Source organism: Phalangium opilio, unplaced genomic scaffold (genome assembly GCF_054372755.1).
Source record: "Phalangium opilio isolate 3A_F unplaced genomic scaffold, DU_Popi_V2 ptg000054l_1, whole genome shotgun sequence".
NCBI lineage: Eukaryota > Metazoa > Arthropoda > Arachnida > Opiliones > Phalangiidae > Phalangium > Phalangium opilio.
The window spans coordinates 2966819-2981794 of record NW_028324173.1 but is presented as its reverse complement, the minus strand read 5'-3'; the positions used below and the strand labels follow the sequence as shown (position 1 = coordinate 2981794).

Here is a 14976-nt window from a genome sequence, read left to right as displayed (position 1 = left end):
TCAAAACCCAGTGACTAGTCTTGACCAGGGATCCGTGTAATTTTATTAGCTGGATTGAAGATCCAATCTCTTCAACTCGTAACAAAAATTTGAAATTATCTTATTGGCTCACTAAACTATGTTTTGATGACGTTGCTGACGGTGACGGCCAAAAATACATCGTTGCTTTTTACTTCCGTCACAATGACCAGCCTCTTCTTTCATACCCCCCCCAATCTCGAGGAAGGGTGTCGTGGACTTTGACGCACGCAAAAAGTACCCTGTTCTCTATTCCCGCTTCTAAAATTACATGAATCTCTGTATCTCTGTCTTTACTAGATAATTGAAGGTTTTCATGTGTACTGGAATGGTTGTATATATAATCAGTGTATAAAGTTAAACACGGATATCTGTAAAATTATAAAGATATCTGAACAGATATAAGATTAGAAATCGTTCAGATAGCGCTAGGTCGGATGAAAATTATCACCTTATCGGATCAGATTTAATAACTGAAAGTAAATACAACGTTCAATGAACTGTTGACGATTTTGCGGGAAAGATATCGCAATCAGATGTCATAAAAGAAGAAACAGTTCATAATTTTAAGCACTAGTTAATTTGTCTCACTTAATTTAAATTCGAATTATTATCTAGCACTCTCGGCAACGGCCATATCACGCTGAGAACACCGGTTCTCGTCCGATCGCCGATAAGTGAGACAAATTAACCTTCATCATTTTAAAACAATAACAAAAAGAAAACATGTTTGCTTTTTTCATATCTATTAAAATTTAAAAGAGGAAAAAAAAGTGGAAAAGTCAACGGCACGCAGTGTTCCTAAGTGGTCTCCCTCCCAAGTAGTGACTGCGCTCGACGCTGCTTAACTTCGGTTATCGGACGAGAACCGGTGTATTCAGCGTGATATGGCCGTTGCCGAGAGTGCTAGTTAATAATTTGAATTTAATTAACCTTCATCATTATAAAACAATAACAAAAAGATATGTTTGCTTTTTTCATATCTGCTGGAATTTAAAGGAGGAAACAAAAGTGAAAAAGCCAACGGCACGCAGTATTCCCAAGTACTGTATTATTATTGTTGATGAGGAGGGTACGCGCCCTAGCACCGATGCCAAAGGCATATTGTGCATCCTCGTAATCAGGCCTTGAATAGGCCTGTAGCTGCAGCGTAGCGAAGAATTCGCTCCACCGTGAGAGAGGAGACCCTCGAGGGTTCCAGGGTGTGTGAATCAAAATATTCTAATCTAAGCGAGGCGAAGTAGTCGCACTCGCAAAGTACGTGGGCGGATGTTTCTTCCATCTCCTGACACGACCTACAGAGAGGGTCGTCGGCAAAACCCATCAGATGGAGGTGCCTATTAAGCCGGCAATGCCCGGTCAAAAGACCGGTGGCCAGCCTAATATCCCATCTGCCGAGCGAAATTAGGTCCCTAGCACGAGACCTGCAGGGACCATCGACAAACAACTTTGTCTGTCTCTGGCCCTCCATGCTGTGCCAGAGCTGATTTTGTATGACAGTCAACCTGTCATGCAGACACCGTTTGACGTGCCTGTAGGGGATGGGGACGGCCGGCTCCGGCCCCAAGAGCTTGGCCTCCGCACCCCTTTTCGCAAATCTATCGGCTTGCTCATTGCCATAATATCCGCTATGCCCTGGCACCCAGTACAGCAGAACCCTGTTGCAGGATGCCAGTCGCGCTAGCAGGTCGAGGCAGCTACGCACCAGTTGAGAAGAAATCTGACACTGGTTCAGAGCGTTCAGGGCAGCCTGACTGTCGGAATAAATTTTCACAGTCCGTCCGGTATACCCTTTGTTAATACAGTAATCTGCGCAATAACAGATCGCGGCAATTTCAGCCTGGAACACACTAGCGAAGGTGCCCAGGCAAGCAGAAAAGCCGACCCTTGTGGTTTGACAGTAATAGCCGGCGCCAACGCCGGAATCAGTCTTGGAGCCATCGGTGAACCAAATGGTTTCACCCCCAGTGCCAAGAGGCAGCAGGTTAGTCCACTCTGCCCGACTGGGGAAGTGGATACTGAATGGCTTAGTGAAATCAAAACTGGTAACGGTTTTGTCAGAGCACATCGTAAGCGACGGCTCAAGTGCGGCGTACTCCCGAAAGAGCTTCGTATGGCTGTAATCCCAAAGTCTTGGAACCCAACAGCCACTAATGTTGAGCCTGTAGGCTCCCATGACAGCCTCCTCCTCAATGAAGAGATGAAGAGGAAGCATGTCAAGGAGCACCTCCAGGGAAGCAGTTGGGGTCGATCTCATGGCCCCCGTAACACCAATGCAGGCAAGCCTTTGAAGCTTGCGCAGGGCAGCCTGCACCGTCTTAAGCCGGACCCTTGTCCACCAGACAAGTGCCCCGTAAGATAGTATGGGTCTGATGATCCCAGTATAGAGCCAGTGTACAGCCTTGGGGTTGAGGCCCCAAGTCTAGCCGACAGAGCTCCTGGTCCTCCAGAAGAGCATCTTGGCCTTCTTAATACACCGATCAAGATGCGGCTTCCATGTGAGTCTACAATCAAAAGTCACCCCCAGGTATTTCACCTCGGAGGACTTTGTCAGGACCTGGCCAAAGAAAGAGATATCATTGAACAGATCCTTAGTATTCTTCCTCGTAAAAGGAACAAGGACAGTTTTATCAGGATTAACGGTGAGGTTAACCGCCTGACACCATTGCTCCACGCTAGAGAGAGCAGATCTCATAAGCGCGGCAACAGTATCCGGGAACTTCCCCGTAAAGACTATCGCTACATCGTCCGCATACCCGAAGCAGCAACAGCCCCCAGCACCCCCGAGCCTCCCCAGGAGCTCGTCCACCACCAGGCACCACAACAGGGGGGAGAGCACTCCACCCTGAGGGCAGCCCCTGCTGGTAGTCACCCCTAGAGAGTCCCCAAGGAGGGACGCCGACACCTCGCGGTCGGTAAGCATGGACTTAATCCAGCGGCCAAGAGTGGCGCTGATGCCAAATCTCTCAACAGCTTCAGTAATAACCAAGCTAGAGACCTTGTCAAAGGCCCCCTCGATATCGAGGAAGACAGCCAGTGAAATTTCCTGAAACTCGAATGCCCTATCCAGGCAATTCGTAAGGCCGTGAAGGGCCGTCTCAGTGGATTTGCCTTTTTGGTAGGCAAATTGTGAAGAAGAGAGAGGAGTTACCGAAAGTACCTCGTCTCTGATGTACCTGTCCACCAACTTCTCCAGAATTTTGAGGAAGAAGGAGGTCAGGCATATGGGTCTAAATGCTTTCGCCTCGAGATAGGAAGCCTTCCCGGGCTTGGGAATAAAGATGACCCTAGAGCGTTTCCAGTCACGAGGTATGTGACCGAGAGCAATGCAAAGTCTATAGATCTTGCATAGCGGAGAGGCGATGTGGTCTAAGCCCTCCTGCAAAAGCAGAGGGAAGACCCCATCGGGTCCCGGAGACTTGTAGGGCTCAAAACAGTTGACAGCCCACCGAAGCTTGGGAATCGTGACAACCTGTCTGGCTACAAGCCAGTCTTCCCTCTTAGCCCTGTGCAGGACAGGGTAGAGAGAGTCAGGGTTTGTTGGATTAATAAAAGTAGAATCAGGAAAATGGACCTCCAGCATATGCTTGAGAGTCTCAGCCCCAGATTTAGTGTACACACCCTCCCGTAGCTTAATAGCATTAAGTCGATGTGTGCTGTCGTGCGCTAGAATCTTCATGACCCTAGCCGTGGCAGGGACATTGGAGATTTGCTCACAGAAGGTCCGCCAGGAGTCCTTCTTAGCAGCTCTAATGGCCCTGTTGTAGGCGTTAAGGGACTGCCTGTATCCAGCCCAGTCACCCGTGCGCTTGGCTTTGTTAAAGAGCCTGCGCGTGTATTTACGAAGCCGGCTGAGATCCGCGTTCCACCAAGGGACAAGCCTCGAGCGGTTGACGGTCTTAAGTGGGCAGTTCCGGTGGAACGACTCCATGATGGAGCACTGTAAATCACCAGCAGCCCGATCAAGATCCTTAGGTGAAGTAAGTTTAAGAGTGTGACCCCCTCCGTAGCGTAGGATTAGGTCTTCCCTATAGCCGGCCCAATTAGTCCGTTTTGGGTTGCGTATCTCCGTCCCCGCCGGGACAGAAGTAATCGCGACAGTAAAGCAGATGTGCCTATGATCCGACAGAGACGGTTCATTTGACACATGCCAGTTAGACACGGAAGACACGAGGTTTTCTGTGGCTAGCGTGAGGTCAATGACCTCCCTTCTATTAGAAGTAACAAAAGTAGGTTCATTGTTTTGATTAAGAATATAGAGTTTACAACCAACTAAATATTCTAGTAAATCATCACCCCTCTTGTTGCAGTCAGAGCTGCCCCACGTGATGTGATGAGCATTGGCATCGCAGCCAATGATTAGTTTGTCCCCTCTCTTTTCACATTGATTGACCAAATTGATCACCTCAATTGTCGGGAGAGAGTCCGCGTCGTGGGCAAAGTATGCGGAGGCAGCCGTGATAGTCAACTTGGCATGCCCAGTGGCCAGGACTAGATTCACGGCCGCCGTGTCCTGGGACGTGTACAGCGGTAGAGAGATACAACAAAGATCCCTCCGAACCAAAATACACGCCCTAGGTCTAGCAGCAGTTTGGTCATAGAATAGTGACCCCGCCGCGTCAAGACCGAGGATTTTGCCATGGCAAATCCACGGTTCTTGTATGAGGGCCAGATCAAGACCCTCTATAGCAAACCTCCTGCAGAGTACCGCAGAGGTCGCCTTACTATGGTGAAGTACTGTATGCGCTCGACGCTGCTTAACTTCGGTGATCGGACGTGAACCGGTGTTTTCAGCGTGATATGGCCGTTACCGAGAGTGCTAGTTAATAATTCGAATTTAAATTAAGTGAGACAAATTAACCTTCATCTTTTTAAAACAATAACAAAAAGAAAATATGTTTGCTTTTTTCATATCTATTGGAATTTTAAAGAGGAAAAGAAAGTGAAAAAGCTAACGGCACGCAGTGTTCCTAAGTGGTCACCCTCCCAAGTACTGACTGCGCTCGACGCTGATTAACTTCGGTTATCGGACGAGAATCGGTGTTTTCAGTGTGATATGGCCGTTGCCGAGAGTGCAAGTTAATAATTCGAATTTAAATTAAGTGAGACAAATTAACCTTCATCATTTAAAACATTAACAAAAAGAAAACATGTTTCCTTTTTTCATATCTATTAAAATTTAAAAGAGGAAAAAAAAGTGAAAAAGGCAACGGCACGCAGTGTTCCTAAGTGGTCTCCCTCCCAAGTAGTGACTGCGCTCGACGCTGCTAACTTCGGTTATCGGACGAGAACCGGTGTATTCAGCGTGATATGGCCGTTGCCGAGAGTGCTAGTTAATAATTTGAATTTACTTAACTTTCATCTTTATAAAACAATAACAAAAAGAAGATATGTTTGCTTTTTTCATATCTGGTGGAATTTGAAAGAGGAAACAAAAGTGAAAAAGCCAACGGCACGCAGTATTCCCAAGTACTGTATGCGCTCGACGCTGCTTAACTTCGGTGATCGGACGTTAACCGGTGTTTTCAGCGTGATATGGCCGTTGCCGAGAGTGCTAGTTAATAATTTGAATTTACTTAACTTTCATCTTTATAAAACAATAACAAAAAGATATGTTTGCTTTTTTCATATCTGCTGGAATTTAAAGGAGGAAACAAAAGTGAAAAAGCCAACGGCACGCAGTATTCCCAAGTACTGTATGCGCTCGACGCTGCTTAACTTCGGTGATCGGACGTGAACCGGTGTTTTCAGCGTGATATGGCCGTTACCGAGAGTGCTAGTTAATAATTCGAATTTAAATTAAGTGAGACAAATTAACCTTCATCTTTTTAAAACAATAACAAAAAGAAAATATGTTTGCTTTTTTCATATCTATTGGAATTTTAAAGAGGAAAAAAAAGTGAAAAAGCTAACGGCACGCAGTGTTCCTAAGTGGTCGCCCTCCCAAGTACTGACTGCGCTCGACGCTGCTTAACTTCGGTTATCGGACGAGAACCGGTGTATTCAGCGTGATATTGCCGTTGCCGAGAGTGCTAGTTAATAATTTGAATTTAATTAACCTTCATCTTTATAAAACAATAACAAAAAGAAGATATGTTTGCTTTTTTCATATCTGGTGGAATTTAAAGGAGGAAACAAAAGTGAAAAAGCCAACGGCACGCAGTATTCCCAAGTACTGTATGCGCTCGACGCTGCTTAACTTCGGTGATCGGACGTAAACCGGTGTTTTCAGCGTTATATGGCCGTTGGCGAGAGTGCTAGTTAATAATTCGAATTTAAATTAAGTGAGACAAATTAACCTTCATCATTTTAAAACAATAACAAAAAGAAAACCTGTTTGCTTTTTACATATCTATTAAAATTTCAAAGAGGAAAAAAAAAGTGAAAAAGCCAACGGCACGCAGTGTTCCTAAGTGGTCTCCCTCCCAAGTAATGACTGCGCTCGACGCTGATTAACTTCGGTTATCGGACGAGAATCGGTGTTTTCAGTGTGATATGGCCGTTGCCGAGAGTGCTAGTTAATAATTCGAACTTAAATTAAGTGAGACAAATTAACCTTCATCATTTTAAAACATTAACAAAAAGAAAACATGTTTCCTTTTTTCATATCTATTAAAATTTAAAAGAGGAAAAAACAGTGAAAAAGTCAACGGCACGCAGTGTTCCTAATTGGTCTCCCTCCCAAGTAGTGACTGCGCTCGACGCTGCTTAACTTCGGTGATCGGACGTAAACCGGTGTTTTCAGCGTTATATGGCCGTTGGCGAGAGTGCTAGTTAATAATTCCAATTTAAATTAAGTGAGACAAATTAACCTTCATAATTTTAAAACAATAACAAAAAGAAAACCTGTTTGCTTTTTACATATCTATTAAAATTTCAAAGAGGAAAAAAAAAGTGAAAAAGCCAACGGCACGCAGTGTTCCTAAGTGGTCTCCCTCCCAAGTAATGACTGCGCTCGACGCTGATTAACTTCGGTTATCGGACGAGAATCGGTGTTTTCAGTGTGATATGGCCGTTGCCGAGAGTGCTAGTTAATAATTCGAATTTAAATTAAGTGAGACAAATTAACCTTCATCATTTTAAAACATTAACAAAAAGAAAACATGTTTCCTTTTTTCATATCTATTAAAATTTAAAAGAGGAAAAAAAAGTGAAAAAGTCAACGGCACGCAGTGTTCCTAAGTGGTCTCCCTCCCAAGTAGTGACTGCGCTCGACGCTGCTAACTTCGTTTATCGGACGAGAACCGGTGTATTCAGCGTGATATGGCCGTTGCCGAGAGTGCTAGTTAATAATTTGAATTTACTTAACTTTCATCTTTATAAAACAATAACAAAAAGAAGATATGTTTGCTTTTTTCATATCTGGTGGAATTTGAAAGAGGAAACAAAAAGTGAAAAAGCCAACGGCACGCAGTGTGCCTAAGTGGTCTCCCTCCCAAGTAATGACTGCGCTCGACGCTGATTAACTTCGGTTATCGGACGAGAATCGGTGTTTTCAGTGTGATATGGCCGTTGCCGAGAGTGCTAGTTAATAATTCGAATTTAAATTAAGTGAGACAAATTAACCTTCATCATTTTAAAACATTAACAAAAAGAAAACATGTTTCCTTTTTTCATATCTATTAAAATTTAAAAGAGGAAAAAAAAGTGAAAAAGTCAACGGCACGCAGTGTTCCTAAGTGGTCTCCCTCCCAAGTAGTGACTGCGCTCGACGCTGCTAACTTCGGTTATCGGACGAGAACCGGTGTATTCAGCGTGATATGGCCGTTGCCGAGAGTGCTAGTTAATAATTTGAATTTACTTAACTTTCATCTTTATAAAACAATAACAAAAAGAAAACCTGTTTGCTTTTTACATATCTATTAAAATTTCAAAGAGGAAAAAAAAAGTGAAAAAGCCAACGGCACGCAGTGTTCCTAAGTGGTCTCCCTCCCAAGTAATGACTGCGCTCGACGCTGATTAACTTCGGTTATCGGACGAGAATCGGTGTTTTCAGTGTGATATGGCCGTTGCCGAGAGTGCTAGTTAATAATTCGAATTTAAATTAAGTGAGACAAATTAACCTTCATCATTTTAAAACATTAACAAAAAGAAAACATGTTTCCTTTTTTCATATCTATTAAAATTTAAAAGAGGAAAAAAAAGTGAAAAAGTCAACGGCACGCAGTGTTCCTAAGTGGTCTCCCTCCCAAGTAGTGACTGCGCTCGACGCTGCTAACTTCGTTTATCGGACGAGAACCGGTGTATTCAGCGTGATATGGCCGTTGCCGAGAGTGCTAGTTAATAATTTGAATTTACTTAACTTTCATCTTTATAAAACAATAACAAAAAGAAGATATGTTTGCTTTTTTCATATCTGGTGGAATTTGAAAGAGGAAACAAAAAGTGAAAAAGCCAACGGCACGCAGTGTGCCTAAGTGGTCTCCCTCCCAAGTAATGGCTGCGCTCGACGCTGATTAACTTCGGTTATCGGACGAGAATCGGTGTTTTCAGTGTGATATGGCCGTTGCCGAGAGTGCTAGTTAATAATTCGAATTTAAATTAAGTGAGACAAATTAACCTTCATCATTTTAAAACATTAACAAAAAGAAAACATGTTTCCTTTTTTCATATCTATTAAAATTTAAAAGAGGAAAAAAAAGTGAAAAAGTCAACGGCACGCAGTGTTCCTAAGTGGTCTCCCTCCCAAGTAGTGACTGCGCTCGACGCTGCTAACTTCGGTTATCGGACGAGAACCGGTGTATTCAGCGTGATATGGCCGTTGCCGAGAGTGCTAGTTAATAATTTGAATTTACTTAACTTTCATCTTTATAAAACAATAACAAAAAGAAAACCTGTTTGCTTTTTACATATCTATTAAAATTTCAAAGAGGAAAAAAAAAGTGAAAAAGCCAACGGCACGCAGTGTTCCTAAGTGGTCTCCCTCCCAAGTAATGACTGCGCTCGACGCTGATTAACTTCGGTTATCGGACGAGAATCGGTGTTTTCAGTGTGATATGGCCGTTGCCGAGAGTGCTAGTTAATAATTCGAATTTAAATTAAGTGAGACAAATTAACCTTCATCATTTTAAAACATTAACAAAAAGAAAACATGTTTCCTTTTTTCATATCTATTAAAATTTAAAAGAGGAAAAAAAAGTGAAAAAGTCAACGGCACGCAGTGTTCCTAAGTGGTCTCCCTCCCAAGTAGTGACTGCGCTCGACGCTGCTTAACTTCGGTGATCGGACGTAAACCGGTGTTTTCAGCGTTATATGGCCGTTGGCGAGAGTGCTAGTTAATAATTCGAATTTAAATTAAGTGAGACAAATTAACCTTCATCATTTTAAAACAATAACAAAAAGAAAACCTGTTTGCTTTTTACATATCTATTAAAATTTCAAAGAGGAAAAAAAAAGTGAAAAAGCCAACGGCACGCAGTGTTCCTAAGTGGTCTCCCTCCCAAGTAATGACTGCGCTCGACGCTGATTAACTTCGGTTATCGGACGAGAATCGGTGTTTTCAGTGTGATATGGCCGTTGCCGAGAGTGCTAGTAAATAATTCGAATTTAAATTAAGTGAGACAAATTAACCTTCATCATTTTAAAACATTAACAAAAAGAAAACATGTTTCCTTTTTTCATATCTATTAAAATTTAAAAGAGGAAAAAAAAGTGAAAAAGTCAACGGCACGCAGTGTTCCTAAGTGGTCTCCCTCCCAAGTAGTGACTGCGCTCGACGCTGCTAACTTCGGTTATCGGACGAGAACCGGTGTATTCAGCGTGATATGGCCGTTGCCGAGAGTGCTAGTTAATAATTTGAATTTACTTAACTTTCATCTTTATAAAACAATAACAAAAAGAAAACCTGTTTGCTTTTTACATATCTATTAAAATTTCAAAGAGGAAAAAAAAAGTGAAAAAGCCAACGTCACGCAGTGTTCCTAAGTGGTCTCCCTCCCAAGTAATGACTGCGCTCGACGCTGATTAACTTCGGTTATCGGACGAGAATCGGGGTTTTCAGTGTGATATGGCCGTTGCCGAGAGTGCTAGTTAATAATTCGAATTTAAATTAAGTGAGACAAATTAACATTCATCATTTTAAAACAATAACAAAAAGAAAACATGTTTGCTTTTTTCATATCTATTAAAATTTAAAAGAGGAAAAAAAAGTGAAAAAGTCAACGGCACGCAGTGTTCCTTAGTGGTCTCCCTCCCAAGTAGTGACTGCGCTCGACGCTGCTAACTTCGGTTATCGGACGAGAACCGGTGTATTCAGCGTGATATGGCCGTTGCCGAGAGTGCTAGTTTTTAATTTGAATTTACTTAACTTTCATCTTTATAAAACAATAACAAAAAGAAGATATGTTGGCTTTTTTCATATCTGGTGGAATTTGAAAGAGGAAACAAAAGTGAAAAAGCAAACGGCACGCAGTATTCCCAAGTACTGACTGCGCTCGACGCTGCTAACGTCGGCGATCGGACGAGAACCGGTGTTCTCAGCGTGATATGGCCGTTGCCGAGAGTGCTAGATAATAATTCGAATTTAAATTAAGTGAGACAAATTAACCTTCATCTTTTTAAAACAATAACAAAAAGAAAATATGTTTGCTTTTTTCATATCTATTGGAATTTAAAAGAGGAAAAAAAAGTGAAAAAGCTAACGGCACGCAGTGTTCCTAAGTGGTCGCCCTCCCAAGTACTGACTGCGCTCGACGCTGCTTAACTTCGGTTATCGGACGAGAACCGGTGTATTCAGCGTGATATGGCCGTTGCCGAGAGTGCTAGTTAATAATTTGAATTTAATTAACTTTCATCTTTATAAAACAATAAAAAAAGATATGTTTGCTTTTTTCATATCTGGTGGAATTTGAAAGAGGAAACAAAAGTGAAAAAACAAACGGCACGCAGTATTCCCAAATACTGTATGCGCTCGACGCTGCTTAACTTCGGTGATCGGACGTAAACCGGTGTTTTCAGCGTTATATGGCCGTTGCCGAGAGTGCTAGTTAATAATTCGAATTTAAATTAAGTAAGACAAATTAACCTTCATCATTTTAAAACAATAACAAAAAGAAAACCTGTTTGCTTTTTACATATCTATTAAAATTTAAAAGAGGAAAAAAAAGTGAAAAAGCCAACGGCACGCAGTGTTCCTAAGTGGTCTCCCTCCCAAGTAATGACTGCGCTCGACGCTGCTTAACTTCGGTTATCGGACGAGAATCGGTGTTTTCAGCGTGATATGGCCGTTGCCGAGAGTGCTAGTTAATAATTCGAATTTAAATTAAGTGAGACAAATTAACCTTCATCATTTTAAAACAATAACAAAAAGAAAACATGTTTGCTTTTTTCGTATCTATTAAAATTTAAAAGAGGAAAAAAAGTGAAAAAGTCAACGGCACGCAGTGTTCCTAAGTGGTCTCCCTCCCAAGTAGTGACTGCGCTTGACGCTGCTTAACTTCGGTTATCGGACGAGAACCGGTGTATTCAGCGTGATATGGCCGTTGCCGAGAGTGCTAGTTAATAATTTAAATTTAATTAACTTTCATCTTTATAAAACAATAACAAAAAGAAGATATGTTTGCTTTTTTCATATCTGGTGGAATTAGAAAGAGGAAACAAAAGTGAAAAAGCAAACGGCACGCAGTATTCTAAAGTACTGACTGCCCTCGAAGCTGCTAACGTCGGCGATCGGATGAGAACCGGTGTTCTCAGCGTGATATGGCCGTTGCCGAAAGTGCTAGATAATAATTCGAATTTAAATTAAGTGAGACAAATTAACCTTCATCTTTTTAAAACAATAACAAAAAGAAAATATGTTTGCTTTTTTCATATCTATTGGAATTTAAAAGAGGAAAAAAAAGTGAAAAAGCTAACGGCACGCAGTGTTCCGAAGTGGTCGCCCTCCCAAGTACTGACTGCGCTCGACGCTGCTTAACTTCGGTTATCGGACGAGAACCGGTGTATTCAGCGTGATATGGCCGTTGCCGAGAGTGCTAGTTAATAATTTGAATTTAATTAACTTTCATCTTTATAAAACAATAAAAAAAGATATGTTTGCTTTTTTCATATCTGGTGGAATTTGAAAGAGGAAACAAAAGTGAAAAAACAAACGGCACGCAGTATTCCCAAATACTGTATGCGCTCGACGCTGCTTAACTTCTGTGATCGGACGTGAACCGGTGTTTTCAGCGTGATATGGCCGTTGCCGAGAGTGCTAGTTAATAATTCGAATTTAAATTAAGTGAGATAAATTAACCTTCATCATTTTAAAACAATAACAAAAAGAAAACCTGTTTGCTTTTTTCATATCTATAAAAATTTAAAAGAGGAAAAAAAAAGTGAAAAAGCCAACGGCACGCAGTGTTCCTAAGTGGTCTCCCTCCCAAGTAATGACTGCGCTCGACGCTGCTTAACTTCGGTTATCGCACGAGAATCGGTGTTTTCAGCGTGATACTGCCGTTGCCGAGAGTGCTAGTTAATAATTTGAATTTAATTAACTTTCATCTTTATAAAACAATAACAAAAAGAAGATATGTTTGCTTTTTTCATATCTGGTGGAATTTGAAAGAGGAAACAAAAGTGAAAAAGCAAACGGCACGCAGTATTCCCAAGTACTGACTGCGCTCGACGCTGCTAACGTCGGCGATCGGACGAGAACCGGTGTTCTCAGCGTGATATGGCCGTTGCCGAGAGTGCTAGATAATAATTCGAATTAAAATTAAGTGAGACAAATTAACCTTCATCTTTTTAAAACAATAACAAAAAGAAAATATGTTTGCTTTTTTCATATCTAATGGAATTTAAAAGAGGAAAAAAAAGTGAAAACGCTAACGGCACGCAGTGTTCCTAAGTGGTCGCCCTCCCAAGTACTGACTGCGCTCGACGCTGCTTAACTTCGGTTATCGGACGAGAACCGGTGTATTCAGCGTGATATGGCCGTTGCCGAGAGTGCTAGTTAATAATTTGAATTTAATTAACTTTCATCTTTATAAAACAATAACAAAAAGATATGTTTGCTTTTTTCATATCTGGTGGAATTTGAAAGAGGAAACAAAAGTGAAAAAACAAACGGCACGCAGTATTCCCAAATACTGTATGCGCTCGACGCTGCTTAACTTCGGTGATCGGACGTAAACCGGTGTTTTCAGCGTTATATGGCCGTTGCCGAGAGTGCTAGTTAATAATTCGAATTTAAATTAAGTGAGACAAATTAACCTTCATCATTTTAAAACAATAACAAAAAGAAAACCTGTTTGCTTTTTACATATCTATGAAAATTTAAAAGAGGAAAAAAAAGTGAAAAAGCCAACGGCACGCAGTGTTCCTAAGTGGTCTCCCTCCCACGTAATGACTGCGCTCTACGCTGCTTAACTTCGGTTATCGGACGACAATCGGTGTTTTCAGCGTGATATGGCCGTTGCCGAGAGTGCTAGTTAATAATTTGAATTTAATTAACTTTCATCTTTATAAAACAATAACAAAAAGAAGATATGTTTGCTTTTTTCATATCTGGTGGAATTTAAAGGAGGAAACAAAAGTGAAAAAGCCAACGGCACGCAGTATTCCCAAGTACTCTATGCGCTCGACGCTGCTTAACTTCGGTGATCGGACGTGAAACGGTGTTTTCAGCGTGATATGGCCGTTGCCGAGAGTGCTAGTTAATAATTCGAATTTAAATTAAGTGAGACAAATTAACCTTCATCATTTTAAAACAATAACAAAAAGAAAACATGTTTGCTTTTTTCATATCTATTAAAATTTAAAAGAGGAAAAAAAAGTGAAAAAGCCAACGGTACGCAGTGTTCCTAAGTGGTCTCTCTCTCCCATGTAGTGACTGCGCTCGACGCCGCTTAACTTCGGTTATCGGACGAGAACCGGTGTATTCAGCGTGATATGGCCGTTGCCGAGAGTGCTAGTTAATAATTTGAATTAATTAACTTTCATCTTTATAAAACAATAACAAAAAGATATGTTTGCTTTTTTCATATCTGGTGGAATTTGAAAGAGGAAACAAAAGTGAAAAAACAAACGGCACGCAGTATTCCCAAATACTGTATGCGCTCGACGCTGCTTAACTTCGGTGATCGGACGTAAACCGGTGTTTTCAGCGTTATATGGCCGTTGCCGAGAGTGCTAGTTAATAATTCGAATTTAAATTAAGTGAGACAAATTAACCTTCATCATTTTAAAACAATAACAAAAAGAAAACCTGTTTGCTTTTTACATATCTATTAAAATTTAAAAGAGGAAAAAAAAGTGAAAAAGCCAACGGCACGCAGTGTTCCTAAGTGGTCTCCCTCCCAAGTAATGACTGCGCTCTACGCTGCTTAACTTCGGTTATCGGACGAGAACCGGTGTATTCAGCGTGATATGGCCGTTGCCGAGAGTGCTAGTTAATAATTCGAATTTAAATTAAGTGAGACAAATTAACCTTCATCATTTTAAAACAATAACAAAAAGAAGATATGTTTGCTTTTTTCATATCTGGTGGAATTTAAAGGAGGAAACAAAAGTGAAAAAGCCAACGGCACGCAGTATTCCCAAGTACTCTATGCGCTCGACGCTGCTTAACTTCGGTGATCGGACGTGAAACGGTGTTTTCAGCGTGATATGGCCGTTGCCGAGAGTGCTAGTTAATAATTCGAATTTAAATTAAGTGAGACAAATTAACCTTCATCATTTTTAAACAATAACAAAAAGAAAACATGTTTGCTTTTTTCATATCTATTAAAATTTAAAAGAGGAAAAAAAGTGAAAAAGCCAACGGTACGCAGTGTTCCTAAGTGGTCTCTCTCTCCCATGTAGTGACTGCGCTCGACGCCGCTTAACTTCGGTTATCGGACGAGAACCGGTGTATTCAGCGTGATATGGCCGTTGCCGAGAGTGCTAGTTAATAATTTGAATTTAATTAACTTTCATCTTTATAAAACAATAACAAAAAGATATGTTTGCTTTTTTCATATCTGGTGGAATTTGAAA

General features: G+C 41.3%; 29 pseudogenes; all 29 read right to left on the bottom strand.

Annotated features, from left to right (window-relative positions):
* Positions 1–798: 798 nt before the first annotated feature.
* On the bottom strand, positions 799–917 carry LOC149670603 (5S ribosomal RNA; annotated as a pseudogene).
* Positions 918–4967: 4050 nt separating this feature from the next.
* On the bottom strand, positions 4968–5086 carry LOC149670602 (5S ribosomal RNA; annotated as a pseudogene).
* Positions 5087–5222: 136 nt separating this feature from the next.
* Positions 5223–5340, bottom strand: LOC149670601 (5S ribosomal RNA; annotated as a pseudogene).
* Positions 5341–5684: 344 nt separating this feature from the next.
* Positions 5685–5787, bottom strand: LOC149670600 (5S ribosomal RNA; annotated as a pseudogene).
* Positions 5788–5924: 137 nt separating this feature from the next.
* Positions 5925–6043, bottom strand: LOC149670599 (5S ribosomal RNA; annotated as a pseudogene).
* A 122-nt stretch (positions 6044–6165) lies between these two features.
* LOC149670598 (5S ribosomal RNA) lies at positions 6166–6268 on the bottom strand (annotated as a pseudogene).
* Positions 6269–6406: 138 nt separating this feature from the next.
* On the bottom strand, positions 6407–6525 carry LOC149670597 (5S ribosomal RNA; annotated as a pseudogene).
* A 137-nt stretch (positions 6526–6662) lies between these two features.
* On the bottom strand, positions 6663–6781 carry LOC149670596 (5S ribosomal RNA; annotated as a pseudogene).
* Positions 6782–6919: 138 nt separating this feature from the next.
* On the bottom strand, positions 6920–7038 carry LOC149670595 (5S ribosomal RNA; annotated as a pseudogene).
* A 137-nt stretch (positions 7039–7175) lies between these two features.
* LOC149670594 (5S ribosomal RNA) lies at positions 7176–7293 on the bottom strand (annotated as a pseudogene).
* A 123-nt stretch (positions 7294–7416) lies between these two features.
* On the bottom strand, positions 7417–7535 carry LOC149670593 (5S ribosomal RNA; annotated as a pseudogene).
* A 137-nt stretch (positions 7536–7672) lies between these two features.
* LOC149670592 (5S ribosomal RNA) lies at positions 7673–7790 on the bottom strand (annotated as a pseudogene).
* Positions 7791–7913: 123 nt separating this feature from the next.
* Positions 7914–8032, bottom strand: LOC149670591 (5S ribosomal RNA; annotated as a pseudogene).
* A 137-nt stretch (positions 8033–8169) lies between these two features.
* On the bottom strand, positions 8170–8287 carry LOC149670590 (5S ribosomal RNA; annotated as a pseudogene).
* Positions 8288–8410: 123 nt separating this feature from the next.
* On the bottom strand, positions 8411–8529 carry LOC149670589 (5S ribosomal RNA; annotated as a pseudogene).
* Positions 8530–8666: 137 nt separating this feature from the next.
* On the bottom strand, positions 8667–8784 carry LOC149670588 (5S ribosomal RNA; annotated as a pseudogene).
* A 123-nt stretch (positions 8785–8907) lies between these two features.
* Positions 8908–9026, bottom strand: LOC149670587 (5S ribosomal RNA; annotated as a pseudogene).
* A 137-nt stretch (positions 9027–9163) lies between these two features.
* On the bottom strand, positions 9164–9282 carry LOC149670586 (5S ribosomal RNA; annotated as a pseudogene).
* A 138-nt stretch (positions 9283–9420) lies between these two features.
* LOC149670585 (5S ribosomal RNA) lies at positions 9421–9539 on the bottom strand (annotated as a pseudogene).
* A 137-nt stretch (positions 9540–9676) lies between these two features.
* LOC149670584 (5S ribosomal RNA) lies at positions 9677–9794 on the bottom strand (annotated as a pseudogene).
* A 379-nt stretch (positions 9795–10173) lies between these two features.
* LOC149670583 (5S ribosomal RNA) lies at positions 10174–10291 on the bottom strand (annotated as a pseudogene).
* A 361-nt stretch (positions 10292–10652) lies between these two features.
* On the bottom strand, positions 10653–10771 carry LOC149670582 (5S ribosomal RNA; annotated as a pseudogene).
* A 358-nt stretch (positions 10772–11129) lies between these two features.
* LOC149670581 (5S ribosomal RNA) lies at positions 11130–11248 on the bottom strand (annotated as a pseudogene).
* A 136-nt stretch (positions 11249–11384) lies between these two features.
* LOC149670580 (5S ribosomal RNA) lies at positions 11385–11503 on the bottom strand (annotated as a pseudogene).
* Positions 11504–11864: 361 nt separating this feature from the next.
* Positions 11865–11983, bottom strand: LOC149670579 (5S ribosomal RNA; annotated as a pseudogene).
* A 359-nt stretch (positions 11984–12342) lies between these two features.
* Positions 12343–12461, bottom strand: LOC149670578 (5S ribosomal RNA; annotated as a pseudogene).
* Positions 12462–12822: 361 nt separating this feature from the next.
* On the bottom strand, positions 12823–12941 carry LOC149670577 (5S ribosomal RNA; annotated as a pseudogene).
* Positions 12942–13300: 359 nt separating this feature from the next.
* LOC149670576 (5S ribosomal RNA) lies at positions 13301–13419 on the bottom strand (annotated as a pseudogene).
* Positions 13420–14260: 841 nt separating this feature from the next.
* On the bottom strand, positions 14261–14379 carry LOC149670575 (5S ribosomal RNA; annotated as a pseudogene).
* Positions 14380–14976: the final 597 nt, after the last annotated feature.